Below are 22773 nucleotides of genomic sequence, written 5' to 3' on the forward strand. Positions count from 1 at the left end.
TTGCAACACCCCCTCCCCTTTTACAGCCCCCTCTGTCTCGCCTGAAGATTCTATACCCCGGAATATTGAGCTGCCAGTCCTGACCCTCCCTCAACCATGTCTCCGTGATGGCAACAATATCGTACTCCCATGTGTTCAACAACAACTTCAGTTCATCCACCTTATTTGCAAGACTCCTTGCATTAAAATAAATGCCTTCCAGCCCTGCCATATTCCCTTTTGCCTTCACATATTTGCTCTGCCTTCCCAGCTGACTTGTTTTTTCCTCTGTATTTGGCTGTAAATCACCCCCTACTATAGCTCCACTCTGTACCCCATCCCCCTGCCAAGTTAGTTTAAACCCCCCCCAGCAGTGCTAGCAAACCTCCCCGCAAGGATATTGGTTCCCCTCTGGTTCAGGTGTAAACCGTCCGACTTGTACAAGTCCCACCTTTCCCAGAAGCAGACCCAGTGATCCAGGAAGCTAAAGCCCTCCCTCCTGCACCATCCCTTTAGCCACGCATTCATCTGTTCTATCTTCCTATTCCTATACTCACTAGCACGTGGCACCGGGAGTAATCCAGAGATTACAACCTTTGAGGTCCTGCTCTTTAATCCTTCACCTAGCTCCCTAAATTCTTGCTGCAGGACCTCATCCCTCTTTTTACCTATGTCGTTGGTACCAATGTGGACCACGACCTCTGGCTGTTCACCCTCCCCCTCCAGAATGCCCTGCAGCCGCTCAGTGATATCCTTGACCCTGGCACCAGGGAGGCAACAAACCATCCTGGATTCACGTCTATGGCCACAGAAACGCCTATCTGTTCCCCTTACTATAGAATCCCCTACCACTATTGCTCTCCCACTCTTTTTCCCCCCTTCCTGGGCAGCAGGAGCACCCCCAGTGCCAGGATGTTGGCTGCTGCTGCCTTCCCCTGGTGAGTCATCCCCCTCAACAGTATCCAAAGCGGTATACTTGTTTCAGAGGGGAATGGTCACAGGGGTCTCCTGCACTACCTGCCTGCTTCTATTTCTCCGCCTGGTGGTCACCCATTTCCTGGCTTCCTGTGCAGCCCTTCCCTGCGGTGTGACCAACTCACTAAACGTGTTATCCACGACCCTCTCAGCATCATGAATGCTCAACAACCCATCCACCCGCAGCTCCAGCGCCTCAATGCGGTCTGCTAGTAGCTGCAGATGGATGCATCTCTGGCACACGTGGTCATCAGGGGCACCGGGGTCCCTGAATTCCCACATAGAGCAAGAGGAGCATATCACGGGGCTGGGCTCACCTGGCATGACCTTCCCGTTACTTAATTTAAATTAATTTACTATCAGTATTTGTAGGGAAATGGTGTTAGGAAAATTGATGGGGCTGAAGGCCGATAAATCCCCAGGGCCTGATAATCTACATCCCAGGGTACTTAAGGAAGTGGCCCTGGAAATAGTAGATGCATTGCTGGTCATCTTCCAGAACTCGATAGACTCTGGAACAGTACCCATGGATTGGGGGGTAGCTAATGTTACCCCACTATTCAAAAAAGGTGGTAGAGAAAAAGTGGGGAATTATAGACCGGTAAGCCTGACATTGGTAGTGGGGAAAATGCTAGAGTCTATTATAAAAGATGTAACAGCAGAGCACTTGGAAAGCAGTGACAGGATCGGACAAAGTCAACATGGATTTACAAAAGGTAAATCATGCTTGACTAATCTACTGGAATTTTTTGAGGATGTAACTGGTAAAATAGATAAGGGAGAACCAGTGGATGTGGTGTATTTGGACTTTCAGAAGGCTTTTGATAAGGTCCCGCATAAGAGGTTAGCGTGCAAAATTAAGGCACATGGGATTGGGGGCAAGGTATTGACTTGGATAGAGAACTGGTTGGCGGACAGAAAGCAGAGGGTTGGAATAAACGGGTCATTTTCCGAGTGGCAGGCAGTGACTAGTGGGGTACCGCAAGGATCGGTCCTAGGACCCCAGCTGTTCACAATATATATTAATGATCTGGACGAGGGAATTGGATGTAATATCTCCAAATTTGCAGATGACACAAAGCTGGGTGGGAGGGTATGCTGTGAGGAGGATGTCATGAAACTCCAGTACGATTTGGGCAGGTTGGGTGATTGGGCAGAATCATGGCAAATGCACTATAATGTGGATAAATGTGAGGTTATCCAATTTGGTGGCAAAAACAGGAAGGCAGATTATTATTTGAATGGCAATAGATTGGGAGAAGGGGAAGTGCAAAGAGACCTGGATGTTCTTGTGCACCAGTCGCTGAAGGTAAGCATGCAGGTGCAGCAGGCGGTTAAGAAGGCAAATGGTATGTTGGCCTTCGTAGCAAGAGGGTTCGAGTACAAGAACAAGGATGTCTTGCTGCAGTTGTACAGGGCCTTGGTGAGACCGCACCTTGAGTATTGTGCGCAGTTTTGGTCACCTTACCTGAGGAAGGATGTTCTTGCCATGGAGGGAGTGCAGCGAAGATTCACCAGGCTGATACCTGGGATGGCAGGAATGACGTACGAGGAGAGATTGTGTCAATTGGGCTTATACTCACTGGAGTTTCGAAGATTGAGAGGGGATCTCATCGAAACCTATAAAATTCTGTCAGGTCTGGACAAACTAGATGCAGAAAGGATGTTTCTGATGGCCGGGGAGTCCAGAACCAGGAGTCATAGTCTAAGGATAAGGGGTAAGCCATTTAGGACTGAAATGAGGAGGAATTTCTTCACCCAGAGAGTGGTGAACCTGTGGAATTCTCTGCCACAGAGGGCGGTGGAGGCCAGTTCATTAAATATATTCAAGAAAGAGTTGGATATATTTCTTGAGGCTAAAGGGATCAAGGGATATGGGAAGAAGGCAGGGACAGGGTACTGAATTTGGATGATCAGCCATGATCTCATTGAATGGCGGAGCAGGCTCGAAGGGCTGAATGGCCTACTCCTGCTCCTATCTTCTATGTTTCTATGTTTTTATGTTTCTAGATCATTAATATATATTGTGAATAGCTGGGGCCCAAGGACCAATCCCTGCGGTACCCCACTAGTCACTGCTTGCCACTCGGAAAAAAGACCCATTTATTCCAACTCTTTGCTTTCTGTCTGCCAACCAGTTCGCTATCCAAGTCAATACCTTGCCCCCAATCCCATGTGCCTTAACTTTACATGCTAATCTCTTATGCGGGACCTTATCAAAAGCCTTCTGAAAGTCCAAATACACCACATCCACTGGTTCTCCCTTATCTATTCTACCAGTTGCATCCTCAAAAAATTCCAGTAGATTAGGCAAGCACAATTTACCTTTTGTAAATCCATGTTGACTTTGTCCGATCCTGTCACTGTTTTCCAAGTGCTCTGCTATTACATCTTTTATAATGGACTCTCGCATTTTCCCCACTACCAATGTCAGGCTTACTGGTCTGTAATTCCCCGTTTTCTCTCTACCACCTTTTTTGAATAGTGGGGTTACATTAGCTACCCTCCAATCCATGGGTACTGTTCCAGATTCCATCGAATGCTGGAAGATGATCAGCAAAGCATCTACTATTTCTAGGGCCACTTCCTTAAGTACCCTAGGATGTAGATTATCAGGCCCTGGGGATTTATCGGCCTTCAATCCCATCAATTCCCCTAACACCATTTCCCTACAAATATTGATTTCTTTCAGTTCCTCCCTCTCATTAGACCCTATGTTCCCCGACATCTCTGGGAGGTTATTTGTGTCCCCCTTTGTGAAGACAGAACCAAACTATGTATTTAATTGGTCTGCCATTTCTTTGTTCCCCATTATAAATTCCCCTGATTCTGACTGCAAGGGACCTACGCTTGACTTCACCAATCTTTTTCTCCTCACATATCTATAAAAGCATTTACAGTCAGTTTTTATGTTCCCCGCAAGCTTACTTTCATATTCTATTTTCCCTTTCTTAATTAATCCCTTTGTCCTCCTTTGTTGAATCCTAAACTGCTCCAAATCCTCAGGTTTACTGCTTTTTCTGGTCAATTTATATGTGCTCTCCTTGGATCTTATGCTATCCCTAATTTCCCTTGTTAGCCACGGTTGAGTCACCTTTTTTGTTTTATTTTTATGCCAAACTGGGATGAACAATTTCTATAGTTCATCCATGTGGTCTTTGAATGTTTGCCATTGCCTATCCACCGGCAACCCTTTGAGTGACATTCCCCAATCAATCCTACCCAACTCGCGCCTCAGACCATCGTAGTTTCCTTTATTTAAATTTAGAACCCTAGTCTCAGAGTCAACTACTTCATTCTCCATCTTAATGAAGAATTCGATCGTATTATGATCGCTCCAACCCAAGGGGCCTCGTACAACAAGATTGCTAATTAATCCTTTCTCGTTACATAATACCCAGTCTAAGATAGCTTGATCTCTGGTTGGTTCCTCGACAAATTGGTCCAGGAAACCATCACCCACCGCCCGACTCCTGATCACCCACCGCCCGGCTCCTGATCACCCGGCTCCCGATCACCCACCGCCCGGCTCCCGATCACTGACCGCCGACCTCCTGATCACCCGGCTCCTGATCACCCAATACCCGGCTCCTGATCACCCGGCTCCTGGCTCCTGATCACCCACCGTCCGGCTCCCGATCACCCACCGCCCGGCTCCCGATCACCCACCGCCCAGCTCCCGATCACCCACCGCCCAGCTCCCGATCACCCACTGCCCGGCTCCTGATCACCCGGCTCCCGGCTCCTGATCACCCACCGCCCGGCTCCCGATCACCCACCGCCCGGCTCCCGATCACCCACCGCCCGGCTCCCGATCACCCACCGCCCGGCTCCCGAGCACCCACCGCCCGGCTCCCGGTCACCCACCGCCCGGCTCCCAATCACCCACCGCCCGGCTCCTGATCACCCACCGCCCAGCTCCCGATCACCCACCACCCAGCTCCCGATCACCCAGCTCCCGATCACCCACCGCCCGGCTCCCGATCACCCAGCTCCCGATCACCCACCGCCCGGCTCCTGATCACCCACCGCCCGGCTCCTGATCACCCACCGCCCGGCTCCCGATCACCCACCGCCCGGCTCCTGATCACCCGGCTCCCGGCTCCTGATCACCCACCGTCCGGCTCCCGATCACCCACCGCCCGGCTCCCGATCACCCACCGCCCAGCTCCCGATCACCCACCGCCCAGCTCCCGATCACCCACTGCCCGGCTCCTGATCACCCGGCTCCCGGCTCCTGATCACCCACCGCCCGGCTCCCGATCACCCACCGCCCGGCTCCCGATCACCCACCGCCCGGCTCCCGATCACCCACCGCCCGGCTCCCGATCACCCACCGCCCGGCTCCCGGTCACCCACCGCCCGGCTCCCGATCACCCACCGCCCGGCTCCTGATCACCCACCGCCCGGCTCCCGATCACCCACCGCCCAGCTCCCGATCACCCAGCTCCCGATCACCCACCGCCCGGCTCCCGATCACCCAGCTCCCGATCACCCACCGCCCGGCTCCTGATCACCCACCGCCCGGCTCCTGATCACCCACCGCCCGGCTCCCGAGCACCCACCGCCCGGCTCCCGATCACCCACCGCCCGGCTCCCGATCACCCACCGCCCGGCTCCCTATCACCCACCGCCCGGCTCCCTATCACCCACCGCCCGGCTCCCGATCACCCACCGCCCGGCTCCCGATCACCCACCACCCGGCTCCCGGTCACCCACCGCCCGGGTCCCGATCACCCACCGCCCGGCTCCTGATCACCCACCGCCCGGCTCCTGATCACCCACCGCCCGGCTCCCGATCACCCACCGCCCGGCTCCCGGTCACCCACCGCCCGGGTCCCGATCACCCACCGCCCGGCTCCCGATCACCCACCGCCCGGCTCCCGATTACCCACCACCCAGCTCCCGATCACCCAGCTCCCGATCACCCACCGCCCGGCTCCCGATCACCCAGCTCCCGATCACCCACCGCCCAGCTCCTGATCACCCACCGCCCGGCTCCTGATCACCCACTGCCCAGCTCCTGATCACCCATCGCCCGGCTCCCGATCACCCACCACCCAGCTCCTGATCACCCAGCTCCCGATCACCCACCGCCTGGCTCCCGATCACCCAGCTCCCGATCACCCACCACCTAGTTACTGATTGCCCACTGGCTATCAATCGCCCATCGGTTACCGATCACCCACCGCCAGCTACCGATTGCCCACCACCTGGGTACCGATCGTGCCGCCTCCCCAGTCAACGATTGCTCCCCCCAGTCAATGATTGCTCCCTCCAGTCAACGATTGCGCCCTCCAGTCAACGATTGCTTCCTCCAGTCAACGATTGCTCCTTCCAGTCAACGATTGCTCCCTCCAGTCAACGATTGCTCCCCCCAGTCAATGATTGCTCCCCCCAGTCAATGATTGCTCCCTCCAGTCAACGATTGCTCCCCCCAGTCAACGATTGCTCCCCCCAGTCAATGATTGCTCCCTCCAGTCAACGATTGCTCCCTCCAGTTAGCGATGCATCCTCCGACCAGCAATCCCTCCACCACAACCAGTGATTTCCTCCCCCTCCCCGGCCAATGATCGCCCCCCTCCTCAATCACACCCCCTTCCTCACCTACCTGAGGGCCGCACTAGTGTCACAGTGGTCCGATGCTCAGACATGCGTTTCCAGGTGAGCTGCCTCTCGCTCTCCAAAGCTCAGCCACTTCCTGGAAATGAGGCCTGAGGCCCAACAACAATGTTGAGCTGAACTCCTGTCCAATGGAAGTATTTCATGAAGAAACATCTTTTCCATGCGATACCACTTAACTAATGTCTATTCTGTATCCCATCAATATGGTCTCATTAGCACTTGACATGTTGACCAAAAAACAACGTACCCAGCTGACAATGAGCATTCACACACTAGTGTTCAGTGCAGCAGAAGCGGAGTGGTTGCAGGTTTGAGCCCTGCTTTGCTCATCTTCGATATAACCCGTGTCGAGCAGGAAGGCAATCTGCCCACAGAAGCGTAGTGAGGTGGGGTGCGTGTGGAAATTAGAGGCAAACACCTGGATGGTTCCTGGCACTTCTTTGCAGCTAATTGCAAAGCTTATTGGCAGCGATTTGGGAAACCATCCACCCTTGTAATTGCCAGGCCAGGTGGACAAAGAAAAAGGGAGAAAAATCACCCCTGAAAAAAATTATGCCGAAAAGAAAATTAAAATAAACTGCACCTGACCCCTCCTGAGCAGTGGAGCACTAAAAGAAGATTTTCTCTCTTTATTTTGCAATAGCGTTGAAAGTGACTGCACCACAGATCATGCTATTGTAAAAATGATAGATTGTTGCCCATTATGCTGCTGTGTGGCCTCAGGAATTTAAATGTCAGCACTAATGCAGATGCTGCAAGCAATCCCATGCACTACCGCAAAAAAAATATCAGGTGGCATGGTGTTATCAAAAGTCACATTTTCCCAAACTAGAGTGGATGAATCAGCTACTACTGTTCACATATGCCTTGGACTGTGTAGTGCAGTACTGTGTGCACATACAATATTTATAGGTATCTTAAGATGTTTCTTTGCGGGGGTGGGGGGGAGGTGGGGTTGGATGCAGATTACAGCTTTTATGTTGCCCTGCTTTCCACCCCTACACACTCACACAGTTGCTGGAGGCTGGATTGTTCCATTAGCTGGGATTGCCCACTCCACTCCCTGGGCTACAATTATTGATCGCTCTCTCTCTCTCTCTCTCTTTCATCCAGCACTGCAGTGGCAGGGCTGCAGCGTCAAAAGAAAAAAAACACCCCACTGGCAGAAGCTACCTCACTTGCAGCCATTTTAGTGTGGGGCACCAAGCAAAAGGCAAAAAAAAAGAGACAGCAAGCAGCCACAGTCTGAATCACGCCAGCTGCCTGCTGTGCTTTAAGACCTTCCCTGGGATTTCCCCGCAGTCGCCGTTTCTCAGCGAAGTAAGTGAACCCGCTCCTTTCTTTCTGCCCGCTGATCCCACAGTCAATTCATTCCCCTTTAGTTCTCTAGTCCTGCTAACAGCCTTTTAAATGAGCGTGTGCCACGGCGGGTTTATGTCTCAGTACAGCTGTTGATGGAAATGTCGAGTCAAATGCTTTAACTTTATGCAGTGGGCTGTTTGCCAATATATGGTAAATGGGGATATGAAACAGGATCCAACGTCCTAAACGGTTCGGCTGTCAGAAACACGCTCAGGTAGTTTTCTAAGTTCGTTTCCTTGCATCGTGTGTGTGTTATTATTTCATAAATGTGAGGCTGAAGACACGCTGGGTTCGAACAGTGCTGAACTTTGAAGACGCGTGGCTGGAACTCCAGGGCTAGGCGGCAGCTTGCAGCTTCAGCAATGCTGCGGCTCACTGTCCCCGGGAACAGTTTTCGGTGTTGAGCATACCAGCTTTTCTTTTCGTCACGGTTCCCAATTATTCCAAGAGGATTTACTCATGTTTTTTTTTTAAAGTCTCATCTGTGTAACCCGTTGAGGATCATCCACGATTGGAGGATTGCAAAGGTGTCATGTTTTTACACATGGTCCCATTGCAATGGTCCCTGTCTCACATCCCGATGAAATTGGCAGAACTCGCCTTTATGTAATTGAAGCAAAATAATAGCTGAGCAGAAATGTGCTCAGCCTATGATGAACTTTTTTAAAGAAAAAGAAAAGTTAATTCAGTCCTCAAAGGGTTAAGAAGCATAATGAACAAAGTCGCAAGCTGCTGTGTAAATACTAGCTATATTCTGGGACCCGTCACTTGAACATGCATCAGATTATCGCCGTAATTGCAACTGATCAGCAGTTGTCATACGGCATCTCGCTGATAAATTATCTTTGAGCCCAGTGGAAGGGGATTATGCTGTGTGAAATGAATAGCGAACGGCGCTGTTTTTTGTGCTAAATACACAAGACACGCCGTCTAAACCGAGATTCGGGTTATTCTTGCGTTTAAGGGGATTCTTGCTGCCGCAGAGACGAGTCATCCTGGAGCTGTCATTTCAGCACCGAGTGGGCAGACGCACAGTCAGGACAACAAAAAAATCTAATCACCAAAACCTGTCTGCGTTGAGGAGACTTTGTGATTGATGTGTAACTTCAAATGGTGTTCGAAAAGTTGCCTTTGTCTTTTGACTAGTCGTTACCCCGACATAATCAAGGAAGGCGAAATTAGCTTCTGAAATCGTTTATTCTTTGACCGCGACAGCCCGGTCTGTTCTCTTGCAGAAGTGGACCGCTGTGCGTTTTCTGGAAAACCAAATGTTAGCAATTACTTAGACGCCACTCTCTAGTTCCCATTAATCATTTCAGATCAGTAATTTACGGGTTGCAGGCTGGCTCCAGGGCTGCCTTTAAAATGTTAGTTTTAGTGAGAAAGATTAGTAAGAGTTCCTAAAACTTGACTGTATTGAAGGATTTGACGGAATCTTGGAGAGAAGTTTTAAAAATCAGCTTATATTTGAACATACTTTTTTTTAACCTAAAAAGCTGATATTTTAGAAATGAAATGTGCTGCATCTGTGTTTTCCTCCTAAAACAATAACACCGATTTCCTTTTCGTAAGTATTGGTGTTTGAGATATTTTGATTTCTTAATTTACACAGATTTCTTCAGATGTGAAATGTGTTTTGTTCAGCAGTCTGATACTGTGTTCTTGAGTGGACTGTGCCTTTTACTGTTAATCCAGCCCCCGTGTATTCTTCCATAAGACCCATGAGCTGAAGGGCTGTTTGTGATTCTTTGTTTTTCAAATAAATTCAGTAAAATGTTCAATAAACCCAGCACATTGGAATCTACATAATAGCATAAATACACAATGTGACTGACTGTCAGAGTCATACTACTAAACTTGTAATAGCCACTCACCATCTATATGTCTGAAAACACATTAGCACAGTCACAAAATCTTACATTCAGTTCAATTTAGTTTGGCCGCATGTTCATTGCCCAAAAGCATCTTTTATTATACACCCCATAAGTTGTTTTTTAAATCTGTGCAATCTCCTGCTACTCCTCATAACTATTCGATGGATAAATCAATGATTCTGAAAAGTAACTGATGTGTTTCGAACACTTGCCAGTCCAAGTCTATGATTCTGAAAGTTTTCTTGGAGCAAAAGGTCTCAGTTTAAGTATCTGTACGCACAACTGCGCAGGGTAAAAAAAGTTTGAGTGGCGTTAAGAGATTTTAATAGTGTTTTCATTACACCGTCTTCTTCTTCATGCTTTAGGTGTGACAGACGCTAAGCTGTCAGCAAGATAAATATAAATAAAGCATGTAATTAATGGTTCACTCTGCTTTTTAGATGAATATAGAAAGCAAATTAGTACTTTATTGTATCTGTGAGATGCAGTGACCTGCGGTCTTGACGCTTTATTAAAATAACAACTGTTTCATATAATGCTTTATTATTATGATACACTTTTTCTATGGCTTTCAAAGACAGTGTAATTCTTATAGAATAGTGGGCATATAGGAAGTTGTATTAAGGCAGTAGGTGCACTATCAAGAACATTTTTTAGTAACAGGAAAATGCCATTTTGTCTCACCGGCCCATCTCTTTTTTGGTGGTCTCAGCCTACCCAGCTGCTCACTATACGTCTCATCATTTAACTCTCCAGAAATACATCCAGTTGTCTATTGAACCAATTTAGATTATTTGCTTCAAAGGCTTTAAATTATTTCATAAACCACAAAATGAAAGACCATAATAATATAATATATAAATAAATGGTGGCCCTGTATTCTTGCTACTGACTTTGACTCCATCCCGTCTATTGTGTAAGCTGTTAATTTCCAGTGATTTCAGTATTAAGAGCTGCTTGGTGGCTTTGTGAATTGACTTCAGTGACTGGATGTTATAAGTATTATGATATAGCCAATTCCACGATACCAGTCATGTGAGTGGTAGGTTATTTTGTTGCAGGAAGATGTATAGTATAGTGAATGATGTGTGTAATTTCCATGAATGAGACTGACTTTAGAATACATAACACTGGAATTATAGTGAGCTGCAGTCTATCTATAACACTGCACACTTTATAACACTAATATACTTATAGGGCTGCACTATAGGTACCAACAATTTTGCTAGACGGGCAGGATTTGCATCAAGGGCAGGCACAACATTTATCTAGTACTGGTAATGGGATTTTCCTTTTCTCTTCAGTGGTGCAGTCAGGGAGGAGTTAGCACAGTGACTATACCGAGGGGACATGGAGCTGGCGGTCAGGAACAGGGCCAGAATTATTCTATTCCCCTCAAAAAGAACGGCAGAACAGATAAGGCCAGCTTGAAGATAGTCTTATCTACGACGTCATCATTTTGCATTTCTTAAATATATAAGTGGAGAACAGAGGCAGCCCAGTTGTACAGTTAGCTTTTACCCTGAGGATTTCTTCCATCTCACTGCATGGCACAGATTTTCATCCTGAGAGGGATGACAATGAGATTTAAGCGCTTCCGCCAAAATGTGGGAAATAAATTAGAGATCACATCAACCTATTCCACATTCAATTAGTCAATTACTTAGCATCAGGTTGGCAGTCAGGACTCTATTATAAAATGGTGCAGTCAGCCAGGGTACTGGTTGGCCTCATGGCAGTTGGCCTTAGTGACCCTTGGCAAGAAAGGGAAAATCAGCCGGATCTCCAATTTCTGAATCTTGCTGGAACATACCCCTCCATAGATATCAGGTGAGGAAATGATTCGACTTGACTGTGATGCCCATCATAGTCAAATAGCCTGTCAACACTTACAGTCTAGAATCACACAGAAAGCATGGTCAATTGGGTGAGTATTTGAAGACATTGACACTCATGGATGGAACTATATGCCAACATGAATTAACACCTTCAGGAGAGGGAAGAAATCTGCAGGAAGAGAAAGGCACATTAGAAATGGTGCATAGGGGACCTAAAGCTTTGCAGAAAATAAACAGTTGATTTTTCAGAATTTTGGGATTCCTAGCCTAGGCATGACAAGGGTCCAGGGACTGAACAATGTAAACTTTTAAAAATAAAAGCATCATTTTTTAAATGTAAAGAGGAATGGCTGCATATATCATTGTTTGTAGCCTTCAATCATCTGTTGTAGATAAACTTTCCTGAAAGTAAAATAATTATTGCAATGAGGGATTTGTGCTGTGCTGTGTAGTGTTTTATATGTCTATTGTAAATCAGCAGGGAACACGCTCATTTGAGATTTAATTCCTTCAGTAAAGCATCCACACTCTTATATAAGTATAATAATATTTCTCCCAATTGTTCAATGTACATTTAATTTAGATAATGGGATTAATTCCTGCACTACACTAACATCACTACAATACTATTCTAATGCAGCATCATGTTCTGCTCCCGCAAAATGGAGTCTGCTCTTAGGAACATGCTGCAGAGTGTGAGTCAGAGCTGAGTGCAGTCAGGCTCTGCAGCATGACTCTTTCATGCACCTGATGTCAGGCACCTTCCACTTAGTACCAGAACTTCTAGACCTATACAGAGCAGCAGATGAGAAAACAAAAAGATAATTTATGTTGTTAATGATTTTATTTTCCTGTTTCCATACATCATTCCCTATCTGAGAGGACTAGATGGGTGACTCAGGCCCAATCCTCTGCCAGTACTGCTCTTGATCCTTACAGTATAAGGTGGTTAGAAAAAGAGCAGTCCAGGATGACTCAGCCTCCAATGTTTCACTTGTTCTTGATGGAAAGCACCTAGAATCAGATTGATACCTTCCCAGGAATGACACAACCAAAATTATTGGCTTGCTGTTGAGTAAATTGTAAACATAAATCCATGTCCCACCAAAATCCACATAATGATGACAATTTTAGAAAGTGTTGTGTGTTGGCTCTACAGCCCTCTGATGTAGATTTGTGACTGAGTTGAGCAGTGTCGTGAGGGAGAGGCTGACCTTAGATTCCTATGCTCCTAATACAAGTAAAGGATGATAGTTTTTGAACTTTGGGAAGGGGCAGAGATCATTTCTAGCCCTGCACATTCCTAAAGTCTCATAGGAAGGGATTGCAGAGAAAATCTTTTCTTCACTCCTGGTCAGCTCCATTAAGAGTGTCAGTTGCGAAATGGTAGGTGATGTAGGTGAGGAAAAAGTAATTTGAGAAAATAAAGTGCTTGCGAGAAATGCACTTATAATTAGAAAAAGCTTTTCTTTTACCCACAAGATAACCTTTAAAAAATTTATTGTTGGCATGTAGGCACCACTGGCAAGTTTATTGTCCATTCCTAGTTGCCCTGAGCACATAGTGTGGGACTGGAGTCACATGTAGGCCAGACTGGGTAGGGGTTGTAGGTTCCCTTCCCTGAAGGACATTAATGAACCAGCTGGGATTTTACAACAATTCAGCAGCTTTGATGGCCATTTTATCTGGTGCCAGCCCACAAATCACCAGATTTAGTGACTTCAGTTTCCCAAATTGGCGTGTTGGGATTTGAACTCATAATCTGGATTGCTACGTGAAACAGATTACCAGAGAAGTTAGCTGATTCAGGTTCAACTGACAACTTTAAAGTGGAGTTCGATTGCTTGATTTGTTTTTCCAGGGGAGGTCGGGGAAGGAACTTAGGGTCAATTGTGTGCTGCCGCAACAGAGTCTCAGTTGATGAAAGCACAGGTCGTTGGTGCAGCCCACCATTTTCCATCTGTTTAAATTAAGAATGGGAGTGCAGAATCAGAAAATTCACCATGTGTTAGTCATGGCTCAGTGGTAGCACTCTCACCTCTGAGCCAGAGAGTTGTAGGTTCCAAACCCCACTCCAGACACTTGAGCACAAAAGCTAGACTGACACTCCAGTGCAGTACTGAGGGAACGCTGCACTGCCGGAGGTGCTGTCTTTTGGATGAGATGTTAAACCGAGGCCCTATCTGCCCTCACAAGTGGGCATAAAATATCCCATGACACTATGTTGAAGAAGAGCAGAAGAGTTTTCCCTGTTGTCATGGCCAATATTTATCCCTCAATCAACATCGCTAAAAAAACAGAGTATCTGGTCATTATCACATTGCTGTTTGTGGGAGTTTGCTGTGCGCAACTTGGCTGCCACGTTTCCTACATTACAACAGTGACTACACTTTTAAAAAGTATTTAATTGGCTGTAAAGTGCTTTGGGACGTCCTGATGCCATGAAAGGTGCTACAGCATATAAATGCAAGTTTCCTTTTTTTCCCTTTCTTTTGTGTCACTAAAAGTAATGGATCAACAGGCTTTGATGGGGATAAGGGAAGTCTGTGATGGCATAATCATATTTGGACTATGGATGGAGTTAGCTTGAACAATTATGTCCAGATTTTTCAGTCCAGATTTTTGTATATTCTTAAGAAAATTATTCATCAATGAAATACTTCAATTTTTTGGACTCTGTTTAAAATGTTACAAAAAAAATGTTCCTTTGTTTTATCTTTCACCCTTTTAGATTTTCCAGACTATGTCGTATCTGCTGGCTGAATGTGCAACTGGTGGACCTGCTCTCCAGGCTTTTACAGAGGCACGTTCACAGCAATAGGAGACACAAAGCACTAACCTGGGATGATTTGCCCATTTATATTTTTCTATCCTTTGGGGAAATACTCGCTTGGCTCTTCTTGATAATCTGACTGTGACCAGGAATTCACCATGTTGAGCATCCCAGGGATAGATCTATAGCCTACAATTTGCAACACAACATGCTGGAATAATATTTTCTTTTGTACCACTGTTATTTCTACTAATGAATTTGATAAGAAGTGGCTTGAGAGAAAAAAATTGATGTTCAAAGATAATTTTAAATCTCAGTTTTTCCCCACCAAACCATTTCAAATTGAATTTGTAAGCATTTAATTTAGTCAGCACTTAAATAAATCAAATGCAATCATCTACAATGATTACTCTAATCAATGCTTTCCAGCAAATTAAAATTAATTGAAGAAAACCATTTTATTTTAAAGCAAAAATAACTTGGAGTAACAAGTGTTTATAACCATGAATTATGTAGGCCTGTTCCATAAATATAACGGGCCGGCACTTGCTGGAGCGGGGCATCAGCGTATGTCATTAGTTAGACTTTTTCCTGCACCATTCAAATCTAAATTTTTTGTGCCATAACTTGCTGGAAGTGCGAGCTGTCCGGGAGAGGAACAGAGCATCTTGGATCTTCGTCAGTAGTGGGACCAATAGTCTATCTCCTTAACCAATGAGATTGAAGGATTGATAACAAAACAAAGGGCCGATGAAGAAGGAAACAGGGTGGTGAATTAGTGTCAAATCGGGTACTGAAAGAGAAATAAAGAGTAGGAAAGAAAGATTGGATTATGAGAGAGAGAAAAAGAGACAGAAAGGAAAAGTAAGAAAAAAAATTTAAAAACATAAAATTTTACATTTGTAAAATCTCTAAGAACAATTCATTACCTGAAGGAATGAGACTCCGCAGTTTAAATGGTTCCCTTTCTGGACCAGAGGGGCTGATTGGCAGTCATTAATAATTTCACATCCTTAAAAGGGTATTTACACTGTTAATTACCAGACTGAACTTTCTGTGCCGTTAATGGGCAATTAATGCGCAAATCCAGCACGTTCTTAAAAATAACGGGGAGGCTAAGAACAAGATGCTGTTTGTGCAAAGCAAATGGCGGAGCACCGTAAACTGACTAACAAGTTCTGGACATTTACAACTCATGGCGTATCTCTTAATCCCCTGAATTTGCTAGCTGATTTGTGCATTAATAACGGCCTAACATCTCACTCTCATTACCATTAAATAATCAGAGTTAGAAATAGGATCTCTTGTGCTAAAGCGTCCCTGGCACCCACCCAAAATAGGTGTTAGGCCCCTTACATATGTAAATTTGAGGCCTAACACATATTTCAGGACCCCTGCACTAAACTGGTGGACAATGAGCGGAGGAGGCTTTAGGCTTGCTCCATTCAGGATTCTCCAGCGGTCGCTGCAGCCTAGGCAGCGACCACCACCGAGAAGTATATTAAAAAAAGGTCCTGTGGAGCTCCTCACACTTAGGCCTGCTTCCAGTCCATGATTGTCCCTCCCCCCCCATTGACCTCTCCCCTCTCCCAGGACTTATCCGAGAGCTGCTGCTGGCAATGGAGGTGGCCCAAAATTGGAATGCCAGCAATGGTCGAGCTGTTTCTGGAGGTGCAACAAGCTTCTTGAAATGAAGCCTGAGGCCCAATTTCAGGTGAGCCTCGGACCTCATGTTTTGGCCTTTGGTTATGTGCATGAAAACAAGCCATAATCAATTTTTGCCCCTCAGTTCTCTTATTGCTAAATTTAACACACGGTTGGCTTTTTATGTTGTGTGTGTGATTCAGTGGGGATTTTTAGTGTGATATATGTGAGCATGCACAATGTTGTTTACATTAACAGTGGGGTGGAGTTTGTGAGGGGGAACTGCTTTATTGTGTGGGAGGTGCCATAACCCAGGAGGAAATACATGGAAATGCATAGAAGTTACTCAATGGAAACAGGCCATTCGACCCAACACTTCTGTGTTGACATTTATCTACCATGCGAGCGAGTTTTAATCACATTTACCCAGCTTATTTGCATATCTCTTCATTCTCATTTTCGTGCGTGCACCTATTCAATCTAATCTTGAACCTCAACATAGTTTCTGCCTCAACCACTAACCCTGGAAGTGAATTTGACATCCTCACAATTCTCTGTGTAAAGAAGTTTCTTCTGCCCTCTGTTTTACATCTTTTACATTTAAATCTATGGTCCCTTATTCCACATCCGCTCATAATTCTGAATAGTTATATTATATTGCCCGTAATCTGTGGTTCTAACAATAAAAGCTGCAATTTTTCAAGTTTTTCTTCATTTTTGTATTCTTCATACCAGGCAGCATCCTAGTGAATCTGCATTGTATCCTCTCTAAAGACTCAAATATCCTTTCTATAATGTGGAGCCCAATACTGTACATGGTGCTCTAGCTAAGCTCTTATTAAGGTTTTATATAGATTCACCATCACATAACTTTTATATGATATACCTCTATTGATGAAATCTAGAATCCCATTAGCTTTTTTAAAATCTTATCAATCTGAGGTGCTGCCTTTAATGTCCAGTGAACATGTACCCATAATCCCTCTGTTCTTCCACAGCATTGAGCCTATTTCCAGTCAGAGTATAATTACTGCTGCTATTTTTTTACTAAAATGCATCATCACACTACTGACATCATCACACTACTGACATCATCACACTACTGACATCATCACACTACTGACATTGAATTCCATCTGCCATTTGAGCCCACTCCCCTCATCTTATCAATATCTCTTTGCAGCTTCCTTTGGTTTTCTAAGGAACTAACTGTACATCGTATATTGGTATCATCTGCAGATTTCGATAACATACCCTTTAGGTCTATACCTAAATCATTGATATACACAGTGAACAGAAGTGGCCTCAGAACTGAACCCACTATTAAGATGTTCCAGAAAGAATTCACACATTATATGTAGGAATGGCTGCATGCATGTGTGTTCAGTGGGAGGTAATTGGCAGGAAAGCATACCTAGAAGGATGGTAGCAGGTTCAATTGCAGCTAAACTGGCCAATCCCTGGGCATGGTGAACTGGGGAAGGGTTAGAGGTCAAACCTTTGGCTTCCTTTCCAACAACTTGCATTTCTATAGCACCTTTAGTGTAATAAAATGTCCCAAGGCACTTCACAGGAGCATAATCAGACAACATTTGATACTGAGACACATAAGGAGTTTTTGGACAGGTGACCAAAAGCTTGGTCAAAGTAGTAGGTTTTAAGGAATGTCTTAAAGGAGGAGAGAGAGGTAGAGAGGCGGTGAGGTTTAGGGAGGGAATTTCAGAGTTTGGGGCCTAGACAGCTGAAGGCATGGCCGCCAATGATGGGGTGAAGGAAATTGGGGATACACAAGAGGCCAGAATTGGAGGAATGCAGAGTTCTCGGAGGATTGTAGGGCTGCAGGAGTTTACAGACATAGGGTTGGGCCATGGAGGAATTTGTACACAAGGATGAGAATTTAAAATTTGAGGCGTTGCTGGACCGGGAGTCAATGTAGGTCAGTGAGCACAGGGGTGAAGGGAGAAGAGGAATTGGTGCGAGTTAGGGTATAGGTAGCAGAGTTTTGGATGAGCTCAAGTTTATGGAAGATGGGATGCTGGCCAGGAGACCATTGGAGTAGTCGAGTCTAGAGTAGTCAATTCTGGAGGTAACAAAGGCATTGATGAGGCTTTCAGCAGCAGATGGGCTGAGGCAGGGATGGAGACGGGTGATATTACAGAGATGGAAGTAGGTGGTCTTGGTGATGGAGAGGATGTGGGGTCGGAAGCTCAGCTCCGGGTCAACTAGGATGACCAGGTTACGAACAGTCTGGTTCAGCTCCAGACAGTGGCCAGGGAACAGAGTTTGTGGCGGGGACTGAATACAATGGCTTAAGTCTTCCCAATATTTAATTAGAGGAGATTTCTGCTCATCCAGTGCTGTATATCGGACAAGCAGCGTGACAATCATAGGCAGTGGAGGGGTCGAGAGAGGTGGTGGTGAGGTAGAGCTGGGTGTCATCAGTGTACATGTGGAATCTGATGTTGTATTTTTGGATGAATTTGCTGTGGGGCAGCATTTAGATTAGAAATAGGAGGGGTCCAAGGATGGATCCTTGGGAGACTCCAGAGGCAAAGGTGTGGGTGCGGAAAGAGAAGCCATTGTGGGTGATTCTCTGGCTACAACTGGATAGATAAGAATGGAACCAGGTAAAAAATTTTAATGTGGCTAGTTTCAAAGATTTCCCTTGTCAGAATAGTGTATTTAACCTGCTAGCAGGGATAGAGTGTTATGCTTTGTTGTTTTTTGTTACGTGGAATGTTACAAATGAGATTAAAATTCACTTCCAACATTATTCCGTTTGTTCACATGTTATATAGAAATAAATCTGCCTGTTGGCCTTGTGTCGTTAAAATGCTCAACAGCCATTGAAATATATAGAAGTTATAACATATAACAGGCCATTCATCCCAACCAGTCCATGGCAGCATTTATCCTCCATGTGAGCAAATAGTCTTAATCATATTTACCCGCCCCATTCACATATCCTTTCATCCCCTTTTTCTTTATTCACCTATCCAATCTAATCTTGAATGTTGATGTGGGAATAATTTTAAGCTAACCCGCTTGGTAGGAAACTGATGCGATCGGATCACCCGCCTTCCGTTGAAAGTACAATCGGGGCTGGGTGTAAGACAGGCAACTAATCCGATCCCATTAGTTTTTCACTGGGTGGGTATGGTTAAAATTATCTGCATAGTTTCTGCCTCAACCATTAACCCTGGAAGTGAATTCCACCGTCTCACAACTTTCTATGTAAAGAAGCTTCCCTTGCTCTCTGTTCTAAATCTCTTACATTTAATCTTGTATCTATGATCCATTGTTCTGGGCCCCTAAAGTGCTGGAAACAGTCTGGTTCAATCTACCCTGCCCCATCCTTTCATCGATTTTTGATATTGAGATTTGCATTAGAATATTCACCAAAATGGCTTCCACTCTTTCAACATCATCTCTCTTGGACGTCCAGTCCCAAAATCAAATACACCTGGTAACATATGTAACTTATAGGCATGTGAGGAACATCATATCAGTTATTTTCAGTGGCATATATGCCCAAAATGTCAGTTTATCAGAATGTTGTTAGACCCCATTTAAAACTTACTGTACAGGTATACTGCACAGTGTGTCTGATAACAGTAACAGCTATGTTATCTTTAAGGGTGAATAATGCTGAATATTCATTCACACATTTGGTATAACACAAAATCTATGCACTGCTGACTGTGAAATAGAACTATAATTTGCCTATTTTATAAATCTTCACTTAGTATAGAAACTGCAGTCCACTATCTTAACAACAATATGGTCTGTGGGGTGTGAGACTAACCTTGCTTTCAGAGCTCCCTGCAAGTGATGATAAATGCAATTTCTTGCTATTTTATTTTTTGCTTTTGGCTTTCCTATACTATTTAATCTGGCGTGGCAAATCCACAAATAAAAGAAAACAATTACGATGAACTGACAAATGTAACTACAAGAAAAACTTCACCAGTAAGGCAAAGACAAATGTAATGTTTACTAGTGGATTCCCCGTAGCGTTGCTCGGGGTAACCTGGGGTCTGGAGCATGGTTTTGAGCTGCTGACCTGGCCCACTCTGTAGTGTATGTAACCGTTCCACCTTTAAGAGAACTATTTTAAGGGTTGCACTACTTTATCATGGCTACTGTATACTGTAATACCGGTGGTGACCACACCGGTATATAAGTGCTGTGTAAGGATTTATTGGGCAGTTCCGCCCTGACCTTCAACTAGTAAAGACCTGTTAAAGTTTACTCTTGTGGTCTGTGTAGTAATTCGCAATATAACACACAGACTTAACAGTGGCGACGAGTACGATCTTACCCTGCGGCAGAGATACATCCAAGGCAGTTTAACGGGCGTCGAGAGGAGGCATCCACCCTCATCATTCTGCTGAGAAAAGACTCGGGTCTGCAGAGCAAAGGAAGAATTCTGACACGAAGCCTTCCATCAGCAACAGGCAGTGATCATCCCTTCTATCACGGTGGTGGGTAAGCCGATCAGTGACGAGCAGCAAGTCGGCCACGTTGACTGTGAGTAGGGGAGAAAATTAAAAAAAAACGGAGGATATAAGGGCAGAGAACTCGACCACGGCCGGGGAAAGGAGCTGGACAGAAGTCGGGGCCAGAGGCGCTGAGACTGGGGCAGCGTAAGGCACGGAAGCCGCGGTGAATGCAAACGCAGCCGGTGCGAAAGACCGGGCTGCAAGCGGGCTGGGAGACGCAACAGCGTCGAGAGAGAGCTCGACCACGACCGGTGAAAAAGGCTGGGCAGCTACCGAGGCCACGAGGCGCAGCGACCGGGTCAGCATAAGGCGCGAGAGAAAATAAAAAATAAAAAACCGCAGCGAACTCAGCCGCAGTCGGGGGGAAAGGACCGGACTGCAAGAGGGGCTGGGAGGCGCGATTTGAAAACCGCTGGGGGAGGGCGAACGCAGCAAATCGGCAATCGCCATTACAGCCAGCAGGGAAGAAAGACAAACGCGGGAAGCCGCCATTTTCAGAGGCGGGGGAAGAAGACAAGCGCGGGAAACCGCCATTTTGTAAAAAAAAAAAATAATTATTTTGTTTTTCAAGAAGATCGCGAGGATGCCTAAGCGTGGTAACATCAACGATTTCGATCCCGATGTTGAAGATTGGGCCACGTATGTAGAACGCATAGAGATATATTGTAAGGCAAATAAAATATCAGATGAAGATAAAGCACTAACCTTACTAAACTCAATGGGTGCGAAGACATACGGGCTATTGAAGCATCTTCTATCACCAGCTAAACTGGCGGATCAGACTTTCGCTAATATTGTTGCTGTCCTGAAGAATCATTTGAACCCCACACCGCTGATGTTAGCGGAACGATTTAAATTTTATGCGAAAACGCAACTGAAAGAGGAAAGCAACGCGGAGTATTTAATTGAACTGCGCAAGCTAGCGAAATACTGTCAGTTTGGGGAAAGCCTGACACAGGCACTGAGAGACAAATTCGTGTGTGGATTGTCGAAAGAAGGAACACAAAAGCGGTTGCTTGAAGAGAATGATCTTACACTTGATAAGGCTGTCACTATTGCAGCATCGCACGAAGCCGCAGCGAGAGGCACTGCGGAAATGCAGCTGAAGGCAGCGGTACTCAGCGTAGATCAAATGGCTTCGGGTACAAGGAAATGTTATCGTTGTGGGAAGACAACACACGATCAGAACCAATGCTGGTTTAAAAACCAGGAATGTAGAAAATGTGGCAAGCTTGGTCACATAGCTAAAGTATGCCGGTCAGGAAAGAAGACCAGCAACAAAAAGTCACCACAGGAAAAGTGCAGAAAGGTACATAAGGTGGCTGAGAAGAGTTCGGATGAACAGAATTCGGATTCAGACTCCAACAGCAAGGAACTGGGTAGTCTGAGAATTCACAACGTGAGTAAGGAAGCTGACCGACAAACTATCTGGGTCACACTGCAGATAGCAGGAGTCCAAGTGAAGATGGAATTGGACACCGGATCGGCGTTGACGGTCATGAATAAGCAAGATTACAAAAAGTTATTCAAACATATTCCCCTACGGGATACGGAGATAGTATTGCAGACATACACGGGGCAAAAAGTATACCCCATCGGAAAGATAAAAGTCAAGGTGATACACAAGGGCAAAGAACACCAAGGAATGGACTTATATGTACTACCTGAGGGAGGTCCACCACTTCTGGGACGGGAGTGGATCAGGAAAATAAATATGGACTGGCACTCCCTAAACGCAATAACGGTAGATTCCGGAAAAAAAGATGTCAAACCTGAATGATTGTCCAGAATATTGGATGAGGCTAAAGAGGTGTTCCAACAGGGACTGGGAACACTGAGAGGAATTAAAGCAAAAATCAAGATTGCAGAACATGCAAACCCAAAATTTTTCAAAGCCAGACCGGTACCGTATGCGATACGACCTGCTGTGGAAGCTGAGCTGGAAGGGCTGGAACGTTCAGGAGTACTGTCTAAGGTGGACTGGAGTGAGTGGGCCACGCCCATTGTTCCCGTCATGAAGCGTTCATCGAGTAACAAGCCAGGGGAACCGGGAAAGGTCCGCATCTGTGGAGACTTCAAGATCACAGTTAATCCGGTGCTTCACACGGTGCAATATCCGCTTCCGCGGATTGAGGATATCTTTGCTTCATTGTCTGGCGGGAAACGCTTCACCAAGATAGACCTGGCGCAAGCGTACTTAC

General features: G+C 45.8%; 1 protein-coding gene across 1 annotated transcript in view; it reads left to right on the forward strand.

The window, feature by feature from the left end:
• The first annotated feature begins 7593 nt into the window (after nt 1–7593).
• Nucleotides 7594–22773, forward strand: part of sv2ca (synaptic vesicle glycoprotein 2Ca) — a 416052-nt gene continuing 400872 nt past the window's right edge. The window contains exon 1 of the mRNA XM_085990666.1: nt 7594–7899. The gene's annotated coding sequence lies outside the window, so the exon portion shown is untranslated. The remainder of the gene's footprint in view (nt 7900–22773) is intronic.

Source organism: Somniosus microcephalus, chromosome 1 (genome assembly GCF_052327205.1).
Source record: "Somniosus microcephalus isolate GS21.2 chromosome 1, FLI_Smic_1.0, whole genome shotgun sequence".
Lineage (NCBI taxonomy): Eukaryota > Metazoa > Chordata > Chondrichthyes > Squaliformes > Somniosidae > Somniosus > Somniosus microcephalus.